This window comes from Macrobrachium rosenbergii, chromosome 21 (assembly GCF_040412425.1).
Source record: "Macrobrachium rosenbergii isolate ZJJX-2024 chromosome 21, ASM4041242v1, whole genome shotgun sequence".
NCBI lineage: Eukaryota > Metazoa > Arthropoda > Malacostraca > Decapoda > Palaemonidae > Macrobrachium > Macrobrachium rosenbergii.
The window spans coordinates 43016365-43037384 of NC_089761.1; the positions used below are offsets into that span (position 1 = coordinate 43016365).

The following is a 21020-nucleotide window of genomic DNA, read 5'->3' on the forward strand; positions in this document are numbered from 1 at the left end:
GGATATACCCACCCATCGCAATTTAATAATTATAAGGAAACCTTGAAATTTTTCTGACAAGGTTTCCAAGAAAGCAATGTTGCCTGCCTGTGAATTTTTTTTCCAATTTCTCCTTTAAGAGTCTGTCTATGTCCACGTCCTTGCTTTTGTAGAACAGGACACCAGTGAGTGTATGACCTCCCAAGGAAGGACATTTAAAGCAGGCAATGGTGCCCTAGTTTAGGTTAGGTTAGCTGATGTGCATCATTTCGGGTAACCAGAGGTGACAGCATTCTGGGTTAGGTTAGAATATGCTAGTCTGGGAAATAACAATTGGCCGTAATAGTCTCAGATCACATTGTATTAATTGGGAGTGTTTTCTTTTTATTGATGTTTATGGCATGAAACATATTTGTTCTATCCACTTGTTTGGCATTTTTATTTATTTATTTTTTTACAATCCCAAAATCCTTGGTTTACTTCCGCATAGTAAAGCTGTATGAATAAACGAAAACGACTGCTATGTGCTAAAAGTGGTAGTCAATGTCATAAAACCACAAGATAAAAACAGTCAGAAAAGTACAGTATGCTTCATGCTGGAAACGTGACAATACAGCGATTATACATGAGAATAATGTATAACTGTTATAAAACTCAGGATCTCGTATATTAACGTGGCCTAAACGGGTCATGAGAAGAGCCGTTTTATTTAGTAGTGTTTCATGATTATACCTGGCTGCAGTGACGGCAGACTGGTTGGTCTTTCCACTTAGTATTGAGTGCTTGCTGCCAATAAATAACAAAATTAGGTTTCCGAGGTGACTGCACAGTGCAATATAAAGGGAATTAAGTTAAATAATCGTATTACAAATTTACACGAATTCGTCAGATTAAAGTATATCGGTAATTACGGAAGTTTACATCAGAACAAAAATTCTTTCGGAGCTCTGGCCAGAATAACTTTAGTGATACATGCGCCTACAATTTCCTTCTTTGCATATGGCGTAAGGACAAGGCGTAGTTACGAACCACTTCATTGATTTTTGTACTGTAGCTTTTGGGCATGATTTTCATGAATTATTATTATTATTATTATTATTATTATTATTATTATTATTATTATTATTATTATTATTATTATTATTATTAATGAAAAACCTTCCACTCGGAATAATAATTCCGAGTGGAAGGTTTTCCATCTTTTAGGATTCAGGAAAATAGTTTGTTTCCAAAATCTTTTCCCGAAATTTTCTTGGATTTTGTTTTTTGTAAAGACAATTTTGTTGTCATTTTGGTTTAAGGTAGTCTAAATTGATTATACAAAAGTCAAAGATAGAAGACTTTGATAATGGCTGAATGCAAACCATTTTTAGAAGAATTTAAAATATATTTGTCATGGAACTTATGTAGATCAAATATGGATTCTGTCATATTTCATGACATGGATGCCTATTGTAAGGTCTAAACCAAGAATACTTTTTGGGATAAAGCTTCACTGAAAATCAAAGCATTATACAGTGATAATTTCACCCCAGTAATATTTTTCAGAAGACTGGTTATAACCACCAGCATTGTTCTTTCAGGTTATAAATCAAAACTGGCTCACACAACATATTGCTTTCACTTTCAGCCAATTTGATGATATATCTACAGTTGGAATAAAATAACAGGCTTAATTACCACATCTTGTTTAGAATTAAACCATGGTAGCATCCAAAAATCACTCAAATTATAAGTCATAACGAATGATGCCACTGTAATATTCCGCGAGTGCACCTAGGAAAGCCTCTTGATATCAGGCATCAACTGGAGAACATTCTATAGACGGTATATGGTGCTGGTTTTATGTTATGAAATTTAGTGTTATGAATTTTAAGATGTATAACGTGTTAAATGAGAAATATAAAATAAATATAGGTTGACAAAATACTCCAGCAAGATTTTGTAATGAAGAAGGGACTGACAGGATTCCAACTTTTGCAAAGCTGGGGCATAAATGTACCAGAATACCCCAAAACTACGTTTTAAGGTAAGAATCTTTGGACTATACACGTAGCCTAATACAAATTAACTTATTTTAGAATGATTAAAGTATAAGTTTACTGTCAAAATCTATAATTTTTTTTTACGTCCAAACAATGCAGCCAGGAGTTAACGATTTTCACTAACATTCATCTAATTGTAGGAAGGCATCTGGACACTAGAATAAATCCTTCGACCTCCCTCGTTATTTAGAGTATTTTGCGTGCGCTCATTTTTTTAAAAGGATAAATAATAAATCTGTGTAATAACTCCTCTTTTAATTTGTTCCTGATATGGAAAAGCTGTGAACCGTAAAAGTTATTGGAAAACTTTGCTGAAATACACAGACCCGACACCACTGAGTACATTTAGCCATCATGAAGAATGCTGCAGTTTATAAACGGATGAAATTCTCTCAATACTGACGTTCAATTTGTCTAAGGTCTTATAATCATTAAATAGTTTAAAAATATGTCATAATTGTAAGGAAAATATTATGTTCACGTAAGCAAAATTTTTATTATAATGAGAAAATGTGGTTTTTTCGAATAAAATGATACGTTTCCATGAAATAAATGGATTGTATTTAAAGACATAGTTATCTAATAGTGGTCTTTAGTTCATGGAAACAGTAAATGTCTTCAATCAAACTTCAAAAAGCTGGTGCCATGCTTCATTCTCTGTTCCAATATTGTTTCCCATACGTTGTTGGAACCGCAGCTGACGTCATCAATCAAAATGTAGCTGAAGGCCCAGAACAGTTACAGAAACCAATTCCGCCATCTTCTATAGTCCGGTTAGCAAAGGAGGAAGGTCGAAAACTTTGTAGAGATATCTTCATAATCAGCATTGCAGGTATGACGAGAATATCATTGTCCCATTCTTGAATTATTTGAATGTTAATTTAGAGTAACTGAATTTTATATCGGTTGTTCACAAGTTTTCTTTTGCTGGTAGAAGTAACTGCTCAGGCATGCTACCAAAGTGAAAGGTAATTAGCCGACCATTTTGTTGAAGTGTGAAGTAAATGTTAAGGTGGCTGTAAACAGAGTGAAGACATTTATGCCCAGCGTGGGTGTGTGTTTGTGAACTTCCCGAAAGGCCTTAGGCTAGGTTGCCATAGGCTACAGAATAAGAATGGCTTTAGGGGTGTGTGGAATGATTTGACCGATGTATTGCTTAGCATAAAAGTAAAGCAGAAGGTAACATGGTAGCTGTAGGCCATAAATGAAAAAGCTGTTATTGTCACAATGACTAACGTAAACTATAGTCTGTGGTGGTATGGATTTAGGGTTTATGTACAATGATACGCTAATAGTGTGTGTTCGCTTAGCACGTGCATCAAATAGCCTAATTATATTAAATCCACTTTCAGGAAACCGTTGATTAATTTTAACAAAACCACAGAATTGAATCAAAAACATGAAGCAGGGTATTTTCAAGGCACAAATAATGCATCTGTAGAAGTATGTATGCATTGTCCTTGTGTGTAAGTCAAACATTAAAAATTGTAAGAAAAATTTCAGACTGAATAAAATTAAAATGTGGGTAAATATTTACAACAGTTCCAACTCCATTTTTCTAAAGTAATTATGTATTTTCATGTGTTTTTAATGTGTTCTGAATGGTTATGATAGTAATACATAGGGGAAATGAGTTTTTGAGTTACTAGCCTATACACCCCTACGACATCCAACAAGGTTAGGGACCCTTTGGGAATGGGGGTGTTTTGGGTGGGGTAAATCGCCATCGACACAAAACAGCATTTGAATTAATGAATAAAATGAGGTAAATCATAGCATACCTAGCAAGTCATAGTCAGGCAACGTAGGCTAGTATAATGTAGCCTAACATCCCTTAACTGCAAGGGGGTGGCGGAACGGTGCTTTACGCCTTATCCGCATTTATAAGGATTCTTGGCTGGCACGTATATACTGGCAAGAGGTAATGTTGCGCTGTGCGCGCTAGCCACAGGGTTACAGAAGGTAAATCATGTTACAATATTATTTTAAAAATAATTATAAATTTACCTTAATTTGATGGACACAAACGTTTTGATGGGTTATATCCAGAACAAGATGGTTGTGGCTCATCTACAGTGTCATCGTTGTCGTCATCAGAAAATGATTCCCTAGGTGGTGATGGTGGCTGAGTGTCACTTAAAGGTGGATATAATTTAGCAGCTTCAAGTAAAAATTTATGTAAAACTGAACTGTACTGCTGCAGGTAACACTCCATGTTGTCTTTAAAAATCAATGCATCGTGTTTCATTTTCAAAGAAATCGTGAATTAAGCGAAAGTAATCAAAGTTACAAGATGAACACAGACTGGACATAACCTCACTTTATGCCAGACTTCAACCAAATGACAAGCGAAAATGACAATCTGATACCTGTAAGATTTTCACCAGGTCACATGACTTAGACAATACGTAACTACCCACAATGCAATTTTAAGGGGGAAAAAATTTGCATCAGAACCACAATGCAGTTCTAAACAAAAACAAACTCGCATCAGAGCACAAACTGTGTCCGTGTTAAAGTAAACAAAACACTTAGAAATTTTTCGAGGATGGGGATTATATAAACATTCATATCTCGAATATGGTGAATTTCCCCAAAAAGTGTTCAGGGACAAAGTTTAATTATTTTTTATGCAAAATGCATCTATAATACTACAATTATTATAGAATGAGTTGGAACTATTGCGAAATAATACCAAAATGTGTTAGTGTCAGACTAGCAACTAGTAACAGGTGTTGTAAATTTGAGATGCTGCACCCTGCCCAGGCGAAGGCTTGGCTGGGCAGGCCATTTCTTAAGCTTTCTGGTGCTTTTTAATGAATTTGATTTGACAGCGAACTAATTAATGTTATGGCCTTAATAATAGAATTACCCAAAATCCATGGATTCCCCTTAGGGTTCCTCCATAAAGTAGACTAATTGTCAGATTGAGGGACCTAGGTCTAAATTATTGTTTAGCATCAACAACAGGTTATGCTTAAAAGTGCACAACTACCTTGAAGTGATGATTTAAGCGATTTCCTAGATTTCATCCAAGAATGTCATTGTGCTGGTCTTGCTTAAATTTAATAAGCCTAGCGATATGTGGACTAACCTATACCCCCACTGTCATTCTTATCCTGGTGTACTGTAGATCATTTTGGTGAGCGGTTACTGTCTTGCATATTGCAAACCTGAAGTGATGTACTTAATTATGCCATGTATACAGTGTTTTCAGCACTTTGGTAAATTAATGACTTCATAAACACAATTTTAAAGAGGAGACACTATTATTATTCACATGAGAAATGCAAAATATAATTTTGCGTTGCTGAGATATATCAAACAAGGTGGGCCTCCGCAAATGAAGGTAATTATCAACAAAACATAGTATTAGGCCAAAACATAGGCCTTAAATATTTATCGTTGGTAGAGTCATGAAAACTCTTGAGAAACCCCATTTGCTGAAAGGAAAAGTACCCAGCAACTCACCAACCTGCCACCAATTAACCACCTTACCAAGCTTTAGTAACTTACAATTTGCAACAAGAATACCCCGGTTTATTAAAAATACGTTATTTTTAAAACTTGACATACTTGTGGTCACTCATTCAGAATTTTCGGTACTCCATTGCCCAGTGCTTCATGTGACTGTTCCTAATGCATTTTCAGTGGATTGGTCAAAGTGGTTTGTGGAGCACATAATAATACCAGTAAAACCATATATCGGATTCAACTACTTAGGTGCCAGGCTAGGTCAGACAGTTCAATATGTTACTAGTGTTTAGAAGTCAGTCACCTCATCTGAAGAGACTTTTTTTTTTTTTTTTTTTTTTTTTTTTTTTTTTTTTTTAAGAAAAAAACTTAGAATTCTTAGCTCTTACATTCAGTAGGTTACAGATTTCAGCAGATCCTTGACATGCAAGAAAAGAGAAAGGGTCTGTTGAGCAGGTTAGGGCATGGTCCCTATTTAGGTATTCACCTGTTGTTAAATACTATTTACTAATTCAGGGCACAGAATCACTCAAATCCTATAATTGTTGTACAGTAGCAGTTTGGCACTGGAAAATTTTTTATTACATCAGATTACATAAAAGAAAAATACAAGATGCATCTTCCATGTACTTGACAGAGCTGCTTTCCCTCATGTCTTGCTTTTGGTTGCAGATTTCAGCTGGCCTTGCAGGAGGTGTGGAAGGTAGAGTTAAGTGTAAGGAGGAGAGCACAGGAAAACCACATTGGTGGTAGTTTCTGGTCTTCCAATTCAGGGTTTAGTTGCTGCCTTGCCTGGATGAATGAAAACTTCAAGTTACATGGTCCTTGTCTGCAAAGAGAGTTTGTAAGTACTTTCTATTTTCTTTTATTTTTTATAAGCATGAAAATGTTGTTTGTAAAGGAATTGTAGAATTTGTCTGCAGGATTTACTATTGACTAACTGAAAAGTCTTGAAGGTTTTATGAGGCTTAAATTAAAAATGACTCAAGCAGTCATGTTGAGATCAATTTAATATACAAAGCATTGCTTTACAAATAGTGTACCTTTTTGGTTGTAAGGTCTAACTTAGCCTCAGATTCTAATTGAGTCATTGACTCGTAAAATAAAGCACCATTTCCAGGGGCACCTCCACTTCCATTTGCATGGTTTAATTATCTGCTCATCTGTTTCTTGCTATAGTTTATATTTGAGATTATCCTGGTGTGTTAAGACTTAACAGTTTCATTCATCAGATATGCTAGTGGGCATCTGTCTGGATGGATTTTCTTCCACCACAGATACATTATGGGAGTATCTTAAGTCTGGAGGTGCTTCCATTGCAAATCTTGAAGCACCGAAGTGCTCCATTTGGACTAGCCTGTGCCAGCTCCATGTCTACTTACTTGAAGTACTCAAAAGTGTCTAAGCAGCCAAGCACTGTTATATTATGATGAGCATAGTTTTCTGTGTAGATATTGAAGTACTACTTATCTGGATGGTGAAGTATAATGGTGTAGCTGATTCGATAAAAAAGTTGGTTTTTATAGTGCTGAAGTGCTTTTCTTGAATTTGTCCAGATACTGTTGTGTTATGTGCTTTTTGTGCTTTGCTATTAATGGTTTCATTGGACAGTTTTTCATATGCAGTTTGTTTTTACATCCCTTTAAAGTATTTCACCCTGCCTAATTTCTGTCTTGGACATGCCAGGTATACTTTGCAACTGGTATGTCCAGTTTTAGTAAAAACCATCATTGTCTATGGTTGTGGCTATTATGTTTAGTTGTGCTGGCCTGCTGCCCACCTACTTTAGATTATTCTTCTACTTCCTCTGTTCTACTTGACCGGCTGCCTCCACCAGCCACACTTGTCATTCTCATTTGTCTTGAACTGTGTGTAATAATTACCATCACTCATGTTCCTTGCTACCCGTTACAATCTCTCATGCTCTTCCTCCTCCTCCTGTTTCTCATGCACCTTGCCCTCACAAGTTTTCTCCAGCAGTCCATCCACTAGTGGCCTTCTTGATTATCTGTGCTGCCTCAACAAACTGCCCTGTACTGCAGAACCTAGGTGTATCCCACTGGGGTTTGACCCCCACTGCTGGTAAAGTCACTTTGGAGAGACTTGTGGACATAATTAAATTGCTGACAAAGGCTCTTCCAGAGGATGCAGTAAACCAGTGGTTTCTTTTCAACTTTAATCACTTCCTGGTGCTCAAATATCCTGTAGTGATTGGGTTTGCTTTCCAATACCTTCCTTGGCAATAGATGACGTTTTTCAGTGTTGGTTGTTGTCTCTTCCCATCCCATTATCTTAAGTATATGACCACCTACATCTTGGCCAATATGGTTCATAAGAAGTGAAGCCTATCCAACCGCTTGTTATTGGCTTAACTGCCAGGAACTGTTGTCATTAGACTCTTCAGAGCCGTCAATGAGTAGTAGAACTCTGCTACCACAAGAGCAGCAGTGAGGATCCTGGGAAAATTTGCTCTTTATCCTGTTGACAACATTACTCCCCCCATAGGAGGCTTGTGCCTCATGCAGTGCACTGTAGGCATTACTGAAGGTTCTTTGCAGCGTGCCTTCAGCCCTTAGCTGCAACCCCTTTTGTTCCTTATACTGTACCTCCTTTCATATTTGCTTTCCATCTTGCTTTCCACACTCTCCTAACAATTGATTCATAGTGCAACTGTGAGGTTTTCCTCCTGTTACGCCTTTCAAACCTTTTTACTATGTTTTTGTTTCAGCACTGAATGACCTCATAGGTCCCAGCGCTTGGCCTCTGACCTAAATTCTATATTCAAGTCAATTCCCGAGGACATCAGCAGATAAAGTTTCAGTTGACAGTTTCCTCTCTTCATGCCAGATCCTGTTAAAGCTGATAATAAACACACCTGTTAAATATCCATTAAATACCCCACTTTCCAGATGGGTACCTGGTAGAGAACATCTCCCCTTTTTTGGCAGGAAGACTGTGCAAGCTGCCTGCAGGATCTTGGTGCCTTAGGTGAGGAAAGCACCTGCCTACATTCAAATATATTGTAGGGGGTTGTCTACTCCATTTGTATTGATTTTAGACAAGCATTTGGTCTTGTGTAGTAGGAACCTTAAAGGAGGCTTCTGACTGCTAGAGATACTGTTTTGTGTGGAAAGGAGTTATAAAAATTTTGCGCCCTCTGCTTCCACCTTGCAACTGCTACTTTCAAGTTAACAGAATCCTTAGAACAGTAACAACTTGGGCCCACAGTCTGTGAAGGTACTTGACACTTGGCTAGTATTGCCTTAACTTCAGAAGTTCTCTGACTCTTCAAAAGTTTACCAGCTCCGGCAATCTCTGAACTTCTGAACAAATGGAATGGGAGGTGAGGGTCACTTGCCTAGTCATGGATGTTTAGACCACCACAGTTCTTTTGTATTTTCAGAGGTTGCAACTGAAAATTCCTCAGGCAAAATTTTCACTTCAGTAGAGTACCCTATAAATTAGGGATGTACAAGATGTAAAGTTCATATTGTAGGGTTCCTTGTTTGGGCAGAAGAGGAGAATACCTAGTTGATGTCAACATACGGTAAATCCCGAGTTACTACAGTGTGGTGGTGGTGGACTGCAGAAACTTTTCCCTGCAAAGTAGTTACTTCATATAGGATCTACTGATTTGTTCTGGTTGACTCAGCAGCTTGAAAGAGAAACTGATACACAGCAGGGACAGCTAAGAAGGCTCTATAAACATCACCGTCAGCCTGGTAGCACCATTCTTTCCTCTGCAGGGTTGGTTCCCAGAGTTGGCCTTGGTGGGAGAAGCTTCTGAAACAGCCCAACTTCAGGTAGTTTCACAGGACTTTCATACGCTTGATCTTCACACACAAAGGCTAGTAAGCAAAACTTCAATCCAGAGGTCAGAAGCTGCCAGTCATTGCTGCCTCCTGCAGAGCATCTTCCTCCTACCTTTATCAGTTACAATGGAAGAAATCTGCTGCTTGGTATGTTACAAGAGACTGTGATTCTGTCTAGGCCACTGTTTCTGTCAGCTACTAAAGGGTGGAAACCTGTGTTGTCAAACAAGTATTAAGTTCCAGAGAGCTGAATTTAAAAACATACTACCTAGAGCTCAAAAGGATGCTGCAGCACTGTAAAGAAAACTGCCCCCCAATCTATTAATAGCTAGGGGCTCTTCATGGTACTTGAAGGCTTAATAACATTTTTATGTAGGCCCTACTTTTAAAAAACTTTTTTTTTCCCAACATTTGCTTCTTCAGAGGATGAGTGGTTTCAGACATTACTTAGACAAGGGTGTTCATGCATTAGTTTTTTTTTTTTTTTTTTTTTTTTTTAGTCCATGCCTTGAATATTGAAGATCATTGCTTTACAGAGCCATAAGGGTTTATCTTGTAAAACAAAGGATTAACAGGTATGTCTCAATGTTTCATCTCCCAAGAATACAAAGTATGTCTCAATCTTTTTGTCTCAGAAGATGGTGTTTAGGAAGATCTCTGTTCAGCATAAGGGTCATGAGGTCGGGGCTCTTTGTGGCACTCCTTTTCTAAGGGAAATATAAGCATAGCCTCAGTTTTGAGGAACTGGGAAATATCCTACCTTCCCCAATTTTTAATCAAGAGAAGTTGTTTTGCAAACTTCTGGATTTATTTTCTTTGGGATCTGTTGTACTGTCAGCCAGATGTTGCCTTGATTTTGGGAGGTTTTGAGGTCAAGCAGCTGATCGTCAATCTTCAAATTTCCCATGCTCAGCAATCCAGTGGAAGATTTCAAGGGTCAATTACATTTGTAATTTCTTTCGCAAATAATTACCAGAATTTCCTTACTAAGTACTATACTTTAAAACATCAGAGAACCTGCCCTCTTGTGAACTCCTTAGTTAACAGAGCACCTTGAATTCTGTGCCTATTGCTACATAAATAACTCATAGAACTCATATTATTTTGACTCTGTGGTCTGGTTAAGCTTGCATTATACCAATGATATTCCTCTCCCTTTAGATTTCCTCTCTACAGGAAGAGGGCAGCTTACTTCCTCCCTCCAACCCAAGTTGCTATACATGCTAAATAAAAGTTATTGGTTAGTAGGGACATTTTTTCTTTTTTTTATTAATCTGAGCATGGAGACTTGCCTGTTTGCCACCTACTTATCAGTGGCTTATATTCTTCTACCAGATTTAGTAGTAATGAGGGTTTTGTACAGATGCACAGAAGGTTGTGCACTTTTTGTACTGAAAAGATAAAAGTAAATTTCACTTAACATTTGTGCATCTGGTTCCACTTGAAATTTTAATTTGATTGATATTGAATGGCACTTTTCCTTGATATATATTCTTTCTTCAATTAATGTGTGATAGCTCATTGTACCTGCTTTTATGTGGCTCGAAAAACTTAATAGATCTGGTTCAAATGTAGGTCTGGATGCTGCATGATTTGCTTAACAAATCTACTGGTGATTTGCTGTTATCCAGTGTTCAAGAAACTGTTCTTGCTCCCTTTCTTTTGAAATATCTGTTTTCATGTTCCTCAGTACTACATGTTTGTATGTTAGGAAATTGTTTTCCTAAGTTTTAATAATCAGGGTGTCTCTCTTGGGTTGCTGATTATGGCTCTTAAAGGTCTCAGTATTAGCATGTAGGATAAGAACCTTGATCCACATACTCTGGAAACTGTTTGAATTTGATAAACCTTGGCAAATGGTTGGCTTCTTAGGTCATATGGTTTCAAAATTAAATTTGTTGTCCTGCAATTCATAATTATATAAAAGGACAAACTTGAGCATTATACCTGAGGAGATAAATCTAGGGAATTGTTTTGAAACTAGTCTTGTTGTTTTGCTTTGCTGGTAAATAACTGCATGATTTTGTTAGGCTGTAAGTGCTCACGAGAAAATTATAACCATATGAAAATTTAATTATTAGCCATTGTACATTTACAAGTATTGCTTTTGCAGCAAAGCTCCATTGATAAATAGCAGATAACTGTCCTGTACGATCCAACGTACAATCTTTTATCAGTGATAAAAAATCCATATTTGTTCTTTGTCATTGAATTTATTAACAGTAGTCTGTTAAATAGCTATAACGGAAGCATACAACAAAGATCTAATATTTTTTATTTTACATTGTCACACAGGTGAATGGGTTTTGGCAGATTGAACAAAGTATCAATATGCAAGAGAGGACCAGTGAAGGAAGACCCAGCAGTAGTGACATACAGGCAGCATTATGTTTAAGACTTGACCCAGCAGTAGTGACATACAGGCAGCATTATGTTTAAGACTTGAATGTGCAGCATTAATAAAACTGAGTTAAAAATGTTTAGCACAGCTAACAAAAGTCAGCAAAATTGAGTCAAACAACTAAAAATGTTCATTTGAATAGCCAGCAGCAACAGACAAAAAGACTAGTCAACAGGGCTAAATTTTGAGTCACCAACAGAAGAATGTGTGGATTTGAATAGACAGCAGCAACAAACAGAAGAGACTAGCATCAACAGGGCTAAAGGTTGAGTCACCAACAGAAGAATGTCTGGATTTGAATAGACAGCCGCAACAGACAGAAGAGACTAGCATCAACAGGGCTAAAGATTGAGTCACCAACAGAAGAATGTGTGGATTTGAATAGACAGCAGCAACAGACAGAAGAGACTAGCATCAACAGGGCTAAAGATTGAGTCAACAGCAGAAGATAGACAGCAACAACAGAAGATAGACAGCAACAACAGACAGAAGAGACTAGCATCAACAGGGCTAGTGTGTCACTTGGAATGGGGAACATAGCATAAACGCCAAGGAGAAAGAAGATAAGCATGAATAAAATGAAAGTGTGTGGATTTGAATAGACAGCAGCAACATTAACTGATACTGACAGCCAGCAACAACAAACAGAAGAGACTAGCATCAACAGGGCTAGTGTGTCATTTGGAATGGGGAACACAGCATTAACGTCAAGGAGAAGGAAGATAAGTATGAAAAAAATGTAAATATTTGAAGAGACAGCAGCAAGGAAAATGATTTGAGAACCAGTTACAACAACAAAGAAGAAACAGCAGAAAGACCAAAAGGCATAAGATATTTAAATGGGAAACCAGCATTACGTCAAGAAGAATATAAGTACGAAAAAATGTTATTTGAAGAGCAGTGATTAACACAAATGCCTGGAGAACCAGTTACGAAGAAGAAGAAACAGGTATAAGAGGAATAAAGCAATAGATATAGCTATTCAAACCACTGTACACTGACAAATATCTTTGGACATTCAGCAGCAACAACCATATAGCAAACTGAAGTGTTTGGCTCATCAGCAGCAGCTGTAGCAAACTGGAGTGTGAGAAGTCTCTTGCAGGTTCAGCAACAACAACCATAGCGAACTGAAGTTTTGGGGCCCAGCAGCTGTACCGTCTGAAGCAACTGTCAGCAACAACCACCGTAGCAAACAAGTGTGTTCGAAGAATCTCGTGATATTCATACAGCCTGAACAACAGTAGTGAGCTGGCGTGGCTGAAGTATTTCATGACATTCTGCATCGAACTGGAGTGTATCAAGCATTTTACAACGTTCAGGAGCCACAACTATAGAGGACCGAGGTATTTTAAAGCTTTTAGGACACTCGGCAGCAGAAACTGGTGTGTCTGAAGTATCTCGGCCATTCATTCACCAGCAACAACTGAACAAACTGGAGTGACTGAAGCAGTAGCGTCGGCAGCAACCAACATGGCGAACTAGAGTTTTTGAAGTATCTTGCGACTTTCAGCAGGAACTGCAGTATCTGAAGTTTCTTGGATATTAATAAGCAGCAGCTATAGCAAACTAGAGTGTCAGAAGCATCTCGTGACGTTCAGCTGCAACAAACCAAACTGGTGGTCTGAAGTATCTTGAACATTCATCAGCAACAACTGAGCAAATTGGAGTGACTGAAGCAGCAGTGCCAGCAGCAACAGTTGTGGTGTCCGAAGTTTTCTTGGACATTCAGCAGTAGCAGCAGCCGTAGCGAACTGGTGATTGGAGCATCTCATGACATTGTTGCAACAACCGTACCGAACTGGAGGCCTGGAGTATCTTGAACATTCGTCAGCAGCAACCTTAGCGAACTAGGGTGTTTGAAGCACCTCGTGACATTCAGCTGCAACAATCGTATCAAACTGGAGATGGCCTTATTTTCTTGAACATTCCTGAAGAGAAGCAAATATAAATAATTAAAAGTAGTTCATTCCTAAGAATCAATAAATAAAATCTACGTATACTGTACAATATTTTCACAATAAAACCTATTCTTCATTAATTGGTTCTCTTACTTTTACCTGAAATGTGTTCTTTTTGAGCTATTTTATACCTGGACGCTTTTTAAAGACAAATCATCCATTACATAATACACAGAAAATGGAAGGGTGTCTCTTCGTCTAAAGGCAACCTATTTTTAAATGAACCTTGCAGTGATGGCCGTTCTTGCTACATCGATGAAATCTTCGGACTCACTGGTTACAGTGGTGTATAATACAGTCAGTTGTGTCGGTACGATGAAGGGGCATGAATCTTTAAAAGGTTCGTTATATAAATAAGGGATATGTTCTTTAACATGACTGGAAAATGGAAAATGGAAAGGGGGCAGGGGGCTTTGAAATTAGTTTATTTGAGAGGAATAATGGCTGGATATTAATCTGTGGTGCGTTAGTTCAAGCGCTCGCATGATTCCAATATCTTGAAATTCCCCTCAGGACTTGAATGGGTCCATAGCCATATGGGCTTTGCAGTATAGCAGATGTTTCTGATGCCAAATTGCAGGGGCCCGGCCAGCAAAGCTCCTACCCGAGGCGAAATGTTTCAAGCGTTCTCCGCTCTCGAGCGAAGATTATTAGGGTTAATTCTCACGTAAAGGACTTGACAATCGACCAAGATGAATTTGTAGCTCACGTAAGAACGCAGTTCATCGGGCAATTTGTCCGTGATTTAAGAATCCTTATATTTCCCGAATGCTGTATTTTTAAAACACTGGTCTTAACTCGGTAGGTAGTTCAACACAAATTGTTGGATGTACTGTGTTTGATACCAAATAAATTTTCGACCAGCCTTTACAAATACAGCCTTCGGATATGCATTATCCCGTCTGCTATAAATCCCCAGGGACCCGGAGAAAATTCGATGTTTCATCTCATCTCAAATAGAAGCCTTCCCGGCGGGATCCCTGCAATCCAGCATTAGGGAACATCTTGAGTCCTGTAAGCACACGACAGACATGGCAATTTTAAATGCTGCGGGACTTTAATGTTGTTGGACCCATGTTAACTTTTCAATCGACTGGAATTAAGTTACAGTAACGGGCCCCCTCATTAAATTTTGGCGCTATTTCTTTACATTCATTTGTTCGATGAAGTAGCAAGTTACTCTTAAGGTTTTTTCAATCTCATCATTTTACATTTTATGCTTTATAATTTACATAACTTTACCTAGGTTACTAATTAGCTCTTACATGCGTTATCTCCTAACTGCAATAAGAATTTGTTAACATGTTCTTTAATTTCAAGTCTTCGGAAATAATGATTTTCATTAAGAGGCAATTATTGCACTATTCATTTTCCCACAAGATTGCTTCTTTAATCTAATACAATACAACAGCAAATGTATGTTCTAAGCAAACACGGTATATCAGATTCACAGCAGATTAATATTCGACCATTATTCCTTTCAGACAAACTAATTTCAAAGCTCCCTGCCCCCTTATCAATTTTCACTTTTCAGACGTTTTAAAGAAGATATTCCTTATATAACAAACCTTACGAGATTCATGCCCCTTCAAACATACCGACAGGACTACACCACAACTGTAACCAGTGAGTCTGAGGGTTTCATTGTTGTAGCAAGGTATGACTAATGGCCATCAATAAGTCGAATTTCTTAACAGTGGGTTGGCTGGACGTAGTGACGAAACTTCCGACTTGGCTGCTTTTCAGATAGTCATGTCAACGCTGTGAAGTGCCGTTATGCCTGAAACAGTATGTGGTACAAATAAAGTCGTTCACTTGTATATGGTATTATTTCACTAGGCTAACGTCAAGGCAAAAAATATTGGTTGTATACTTTGTAAGGCCAAAAATTATGCTAAGGTTAACCCTTGAAAATAGAACACTTCATTTCAACTTGCTATGGCTGTGGCAATGTACATAGATGAATCACTATACAGTACTACACTTGCAGATTTTCATCCAAAACACCGTACCATTCTGCATAAACTGAACGGCAAATACAAAACTATTTCCCCACCCACTGCAAAATTCAAAACCTATATGGGTTTTGACCACGTAGCCCACCCTAAATTTTCACTAAGAATACTAACCTAGTATATCTAACAGACTAAAAGTACTACAGTGTGTTTGTGGACAATCAGGCCTCATGGCTAAAGTTCGGCACATGGAAAATTCAGAATTTTAATCTTGATCTTACTTTTGTACGAACTAATCAAAGATTCGAACATGGAATATGAAAGTAATCATTAATTTAATCAAACTTAACTGGCATTGCTTTCTGAGTACAGACAGCTTCAAATATTTTGGGTTAATTATTTCTAGAGGAATCTACTTCATTTACAAACAGGTTTATTTGCTGGCTGTAACTTAAATGCACCCAATATTAATACTGTATAAGCAAGGCTAAATAACTAAAGTACATCTATTTGCTGCACCAAATATTAACACTATAAGCAAGCCTAAATAACATCAGTACATCTATCCAAGTGTTACTAGAACGAATACCAAATTGTATGCCAGTGGTTTATAAAAAATATTGAGATAAAATAGTTGGAAATTTTTTTAGACAGTACTCATCCTCTAACAACAAAATCTCTGTGGTATATATTGTGGTAATTCTGATTTGCCATAGCACTAGTACATGTAGAAAAGTACCTTTTTCCACAGTGTCCTCCATTCTGTGCAGGCCTATAGTTTAATTAAAGGTCTTTTAGCCTGGTATGAGGCAATGAATGCTTCAGTACATTCATTACCTTATATGCAAACTTGCTAGCAACGTTCTAGTACCTACATGCAAACTAACCAGCACAGTTTCACTACCTATATGCAAACTGCCTAGCAGTTTGATTGCCCTTTAGCTAAGGCCTATGAATTCTGACAGAAGACTAACCTCGTAACTGGATAACTGGCACTAGTTATTCTATGGCCACTGAAATATCATAAGTAATTACTTCAAGAAGCCTAGTGTCAGTGTCTGACAGTTTATAAATTAATTTCTATATTTTCACCAAATCTGCACAGGTGTTTTCCATCCTAGAAATAGTCAATGTTCTCAAATGTCTGTGAACCTTACAAGGAGTTCTTGGATAAACTAGCTGAAACAACTTTGATTGAATTTAAGTTTAATATCCTTTAGCCCTACTTACAAGACCAGTAGAGAGAAAAATCCCCCCAAAAGAGAGACTAGATTACCAACACACACAAGTGTAATCACGGCTTGCCAAATCCCGCTAACGTGATAACTACTGTAGTTAGAATTATACAACTGGTGTTTCGACTATTATACTAAAGTTCTTTCCCCAGTGAAATAAAATCTGACCAAACTCAACCTCCTAGCTGCACAAGAACCATCAGACCACCTTAGATTCTGATGAATGATAGCTTCTCTAGTACCTAATCCAGTAACATCAATCTGTGAACTTCGTTTCAAATATTCCTTCCAGGAACTGCTCTACCATATGAAGAAAGCAAACTGCAGTGGTAAAGTTTAAGTGTCTGTGCAATTGTTGTATGTAATTATAAAGCTTATTAGAATCTATACCATCCTCATTCTTAAGTCAGACCACAATCACTTGCCTTCAAATAAGGCTTATTCTATTCTCATTTAATAATGGAATCACAGTCAAGCTTTCCCTGATATTAGTAAAAAATTACTCAAATATTTACTAAAAATCTCAACTTGTTTGCTTGTAATGCAGAACTGAAAAACCTAGTACAGCATTTACCTCTGAGTCTACTCTAAAGGAAATTTCATGCCCAACGTGAGAAGTGTGATCAGTTACTTTAGTATTTCAACTTGAGAAGTACTAGATTAGTTAAACTCCAGTACCTTATCTCACCTTTTTCAACAATATCAAAATTTGTTTAACTTCCCCTAGGGATGATATCAAAAGTCTTGAAACATCCGTGATAAATTAGAAATAAAAATGTGCATTGATGAATGTTCCGATTTAGAAAGATTAGAAAATACCAAGGCAAAATTTTAAACCAGTATTCCTAGGTCCAATGAATTAGCAAACTATCTGGCATGCAGTTTGTTCCAGCAGTAGTAAACGCTTTAATCTGACTAAATAAGTGTCTCATAACAACACTTGAATTAATGTAGTTCCCAAAAAATCACCCCTCTCATCCTCCAACTAGACACCCAGGCATTAATAAAATTTCCTGAAAAACTTGGGTATGAGTTACTTCCCGACGAGAGTCCGAATCCTTCGCTATTACAGTACTGTCATCTCTACGAATGTATCAGCAAAATTTAGGTAAACCTATATTAAGAATTAGTGCTGCTGAAATCAACTTCACAGGAATAGACAGGAATATACGAATAGCATGCAGTAGAGGAAATAAAGAACAATCGTGAGGATGCATGAACTAAAAATGCAATAAGAAAAAAGGAAATAGAAAACATGTATTACAAGTAATCAAAGCTGATGAATCTGCGCCAGTGGAAGCTTCAGGTATTAACGAGTATATAACATGGCTATTTTAAGATGAGTGCGAGTAGCAAGAACTATCGGCTGTACCGCTGTCCAACAGCAATGAGAAGAGAGTGGAGGAGGCCCTAAAGAACATAACAGGTGGGGCTTCAAGGAATGATAAAATCAATGGGTGAGCTGGTATGAGCCATTGGAAACTGGAGAGTCGAGTGGACAGTGCAATGACCCACTGCAAGCTTGACACGGGAGAATTACCGTAGTGAATACAGAGATCCTAATTGACTTTTCCTAAGAAAATGGGTTGAGTGCTGTATACAGCGATCGGAAGAGCTTCTGATGGTAATAAGAGAAGTGTTGAAAGAAGAATAAGACAAGTAGTGGAGTAGTAGCAGTTTTGTTCAAGGAAGGGAAAAGTACAGCTATTATCTTTGTACTGAGAGTGTGGAAGAGCAAGGGCCTCGTGTAAAAATTGCATATGGAAGGGCTCTTATCAAAAGCAAAATACTAAGATCTAGTACTCTGGTGTTTGTTAGGGGTAAATGAGATATTAGATAGAAAGCTTCTATTGAAACCAAAAGGTAGCAATAAGGCAAAAGGGGATAACAGTGAAAGAGTGGAGGTGACACGTTGGGTGAGAGCTACGTCATGTCTAGATTCATTTCCATTGTATAATTACAGTAAGGGATTCAGAAGATTGTGGTTTTAAGTATTGCTGGTTAGAAAATGACCGTTATGCCTACGACACTGTTCTGATTGCTGAATCGAAGAAAAAGCTGCAAAGGTTTTACAGATGGTAATCAGGGGAACGTATAAAGAACTAAAGATCAATGTAGCTTAAACAATATACGAGGAAGAAGTTAGTTCAATGTAGGAGGAAAAAGAAAGCAAGTGGACCAATTTTACTATCTGGATAACTGGATAACATTAAATGCGTAATGAGTTAAGAATTAATCATGAGACTGGGGAGCTAAGAGCAATTCCAGTCAACTGGGAAAACAAGAATTTATCGATAAAGTAAGAAAACGAACGTAAAAATACTTTGGTCAACCGCGTATGATTAAGAATGCAAAGATTGAAGCAGTAAAAATGTGGATGTTTAGGCGAATTTAGGGAGCCTCAGATGTGAGTAATAATGTTTTCAGTAAAGGACACAAGAGGGAAATGTTCAAAACCAATAGGATAGGAGGGCAACTTCAACTTCTGGGCCACCTGTGAGGGGGAGGACAATTTTCAGTGCGTCAGGTAGAAAAATCTAGAGAAAGGGGACGAGACGGAGAAGTATCAAGATGGGAAAAATGTCGAAAGTCGCAGAACTGATGAAAAAGACAAAAGATCCCTAACGTCTTGAGGGAGACGGCACAGTGAAGTATCAAAATTCTTACATTTCTTAAATTGGTATAAAATGGTCCAACTTTGAACATTGTACAAGACTTCTTTGTAGTCCGAACAGACAGAAAATCTACTCTCTTTTTCCTGTACGAGATCAGCTACATTAGTTCAGCCTTTCAAAAACCTAAGTTTATTTTTTACTTATAGTATTTGTACATCAAGAATATATGTTCATATGACTAAGATACACAGCAATTTAGTTTTAATTGTAAATAAACAGCGTAGATTTAAAGTTAATCAAGCTATATTTTAACCTTTTAAGTCTTTAGTTATTTAAGTCGTAAAAAGGTTAAAAATTTAGAAATATGATTCAGAATCATTCCTAAACACTGCAGTTAACTTCGGATAAGATATTGGGAACCAAAATGAGTTGCAACTAATGGTACATTTGCATACCGGAACAAACAGCTTCCAGAATTTTATTAAATTTATGAACCTCAATTTATTATTAAATTTATGAACCTCAATCTTTCAAGAATATCCGGAATACCACATAGCGATTAATTTCAAACCTCTATAAAGTTTTTAGACCTAACTTCCTCATATACATTTAGCTCGCAAATTTGTAAATAGTGTACTAAAATGAACCAAACCAAACTCTCAAAATGCTTAGTAAACTGAACCTTACTTGATAACCAAACCAATCTCTCAGTTGCCAACACAATCATTCTCTTTGACCAATTTATAGCTCCAAATCGATCTAAACATCATCACATGCCAGATCAGAGCTTGCTTGCTCACCAACTCGGTGCTCGAAATTTTACTCCAGCTTGATAGAAACTCCTTCACTAAACCAACCAGACCACTGTCGGTACCTACAACCTTTACTATCTAACACCTAAGAGAAACCAAACAAGAGAAAATCTTATGTTAAAACTTCATTGGTAAGTGAACGGTTTACAAATCTTTGCTGCTATTATTAAATTCTTTGACAACAAAAGTCGTGTGCAGTTCCCAGATAACCTTTGAAATGGCAGATAGAAAATATAGAAAAAAATTTGTAGCACCAAGTCTGTCAGTGAAGTAGATTCAGAACGAATATTTCAGTTAAGTTTTATTAAACGATTGGATTTTTTTTAAAGTGTCTAAAACTATAATCCCAGATTGGCCAAACATGTCTACATGCCTAAAATGTCAACTCAAAATGTACATTTACAAACCAAGGCATTTCAGATAAATTAACGATAGCTTTTGTATGAATAAAAGTACTCTTACAGAGGGTTAAATTTCATAAAATTTATAGACTACAATGCCTCTGAAGAACGCCAAAACCTGTCAGCACGAAGCCCATCTGTCTTACAAAGCTCAACGCCTCAATTATAAATTGACCACAAAGATTAGAAAGTAATTTCGATTAAAGTTGTAACAAGATTTAATCATGAAACTTTGTCATCAAGTGCTAGTTACTCGGGGTCGTGGTACTTACCACACTCACTGTTATATACTAGGCATTTAGATTTTAATAGGACATTAATACTAGCTGT

The 21020-nt window shown here is 37.2% G+C and overlaps 1 long non-coding RNA gene across 1 annotated transcript; it reads left to right on the top strand.

Moving 5' to 3' along the window:
• The first annotated feature begins 2728 nt into the window (after positions 1-2728).
• Positions 2729-12422, top strand: LOC136850015 (uncharacterized). The gene is made up of 3 exons (XR_010856511.1): positions 2729-2856; positions 6171-6342; positions 11606-12422. It is a non-coding gene; the product is annotated as an uncharacterized lncRNA (long non-coding RNA).
• The last annotated feature ends 8598 nt before the right edge of the window (positions 12423-21020 follow it).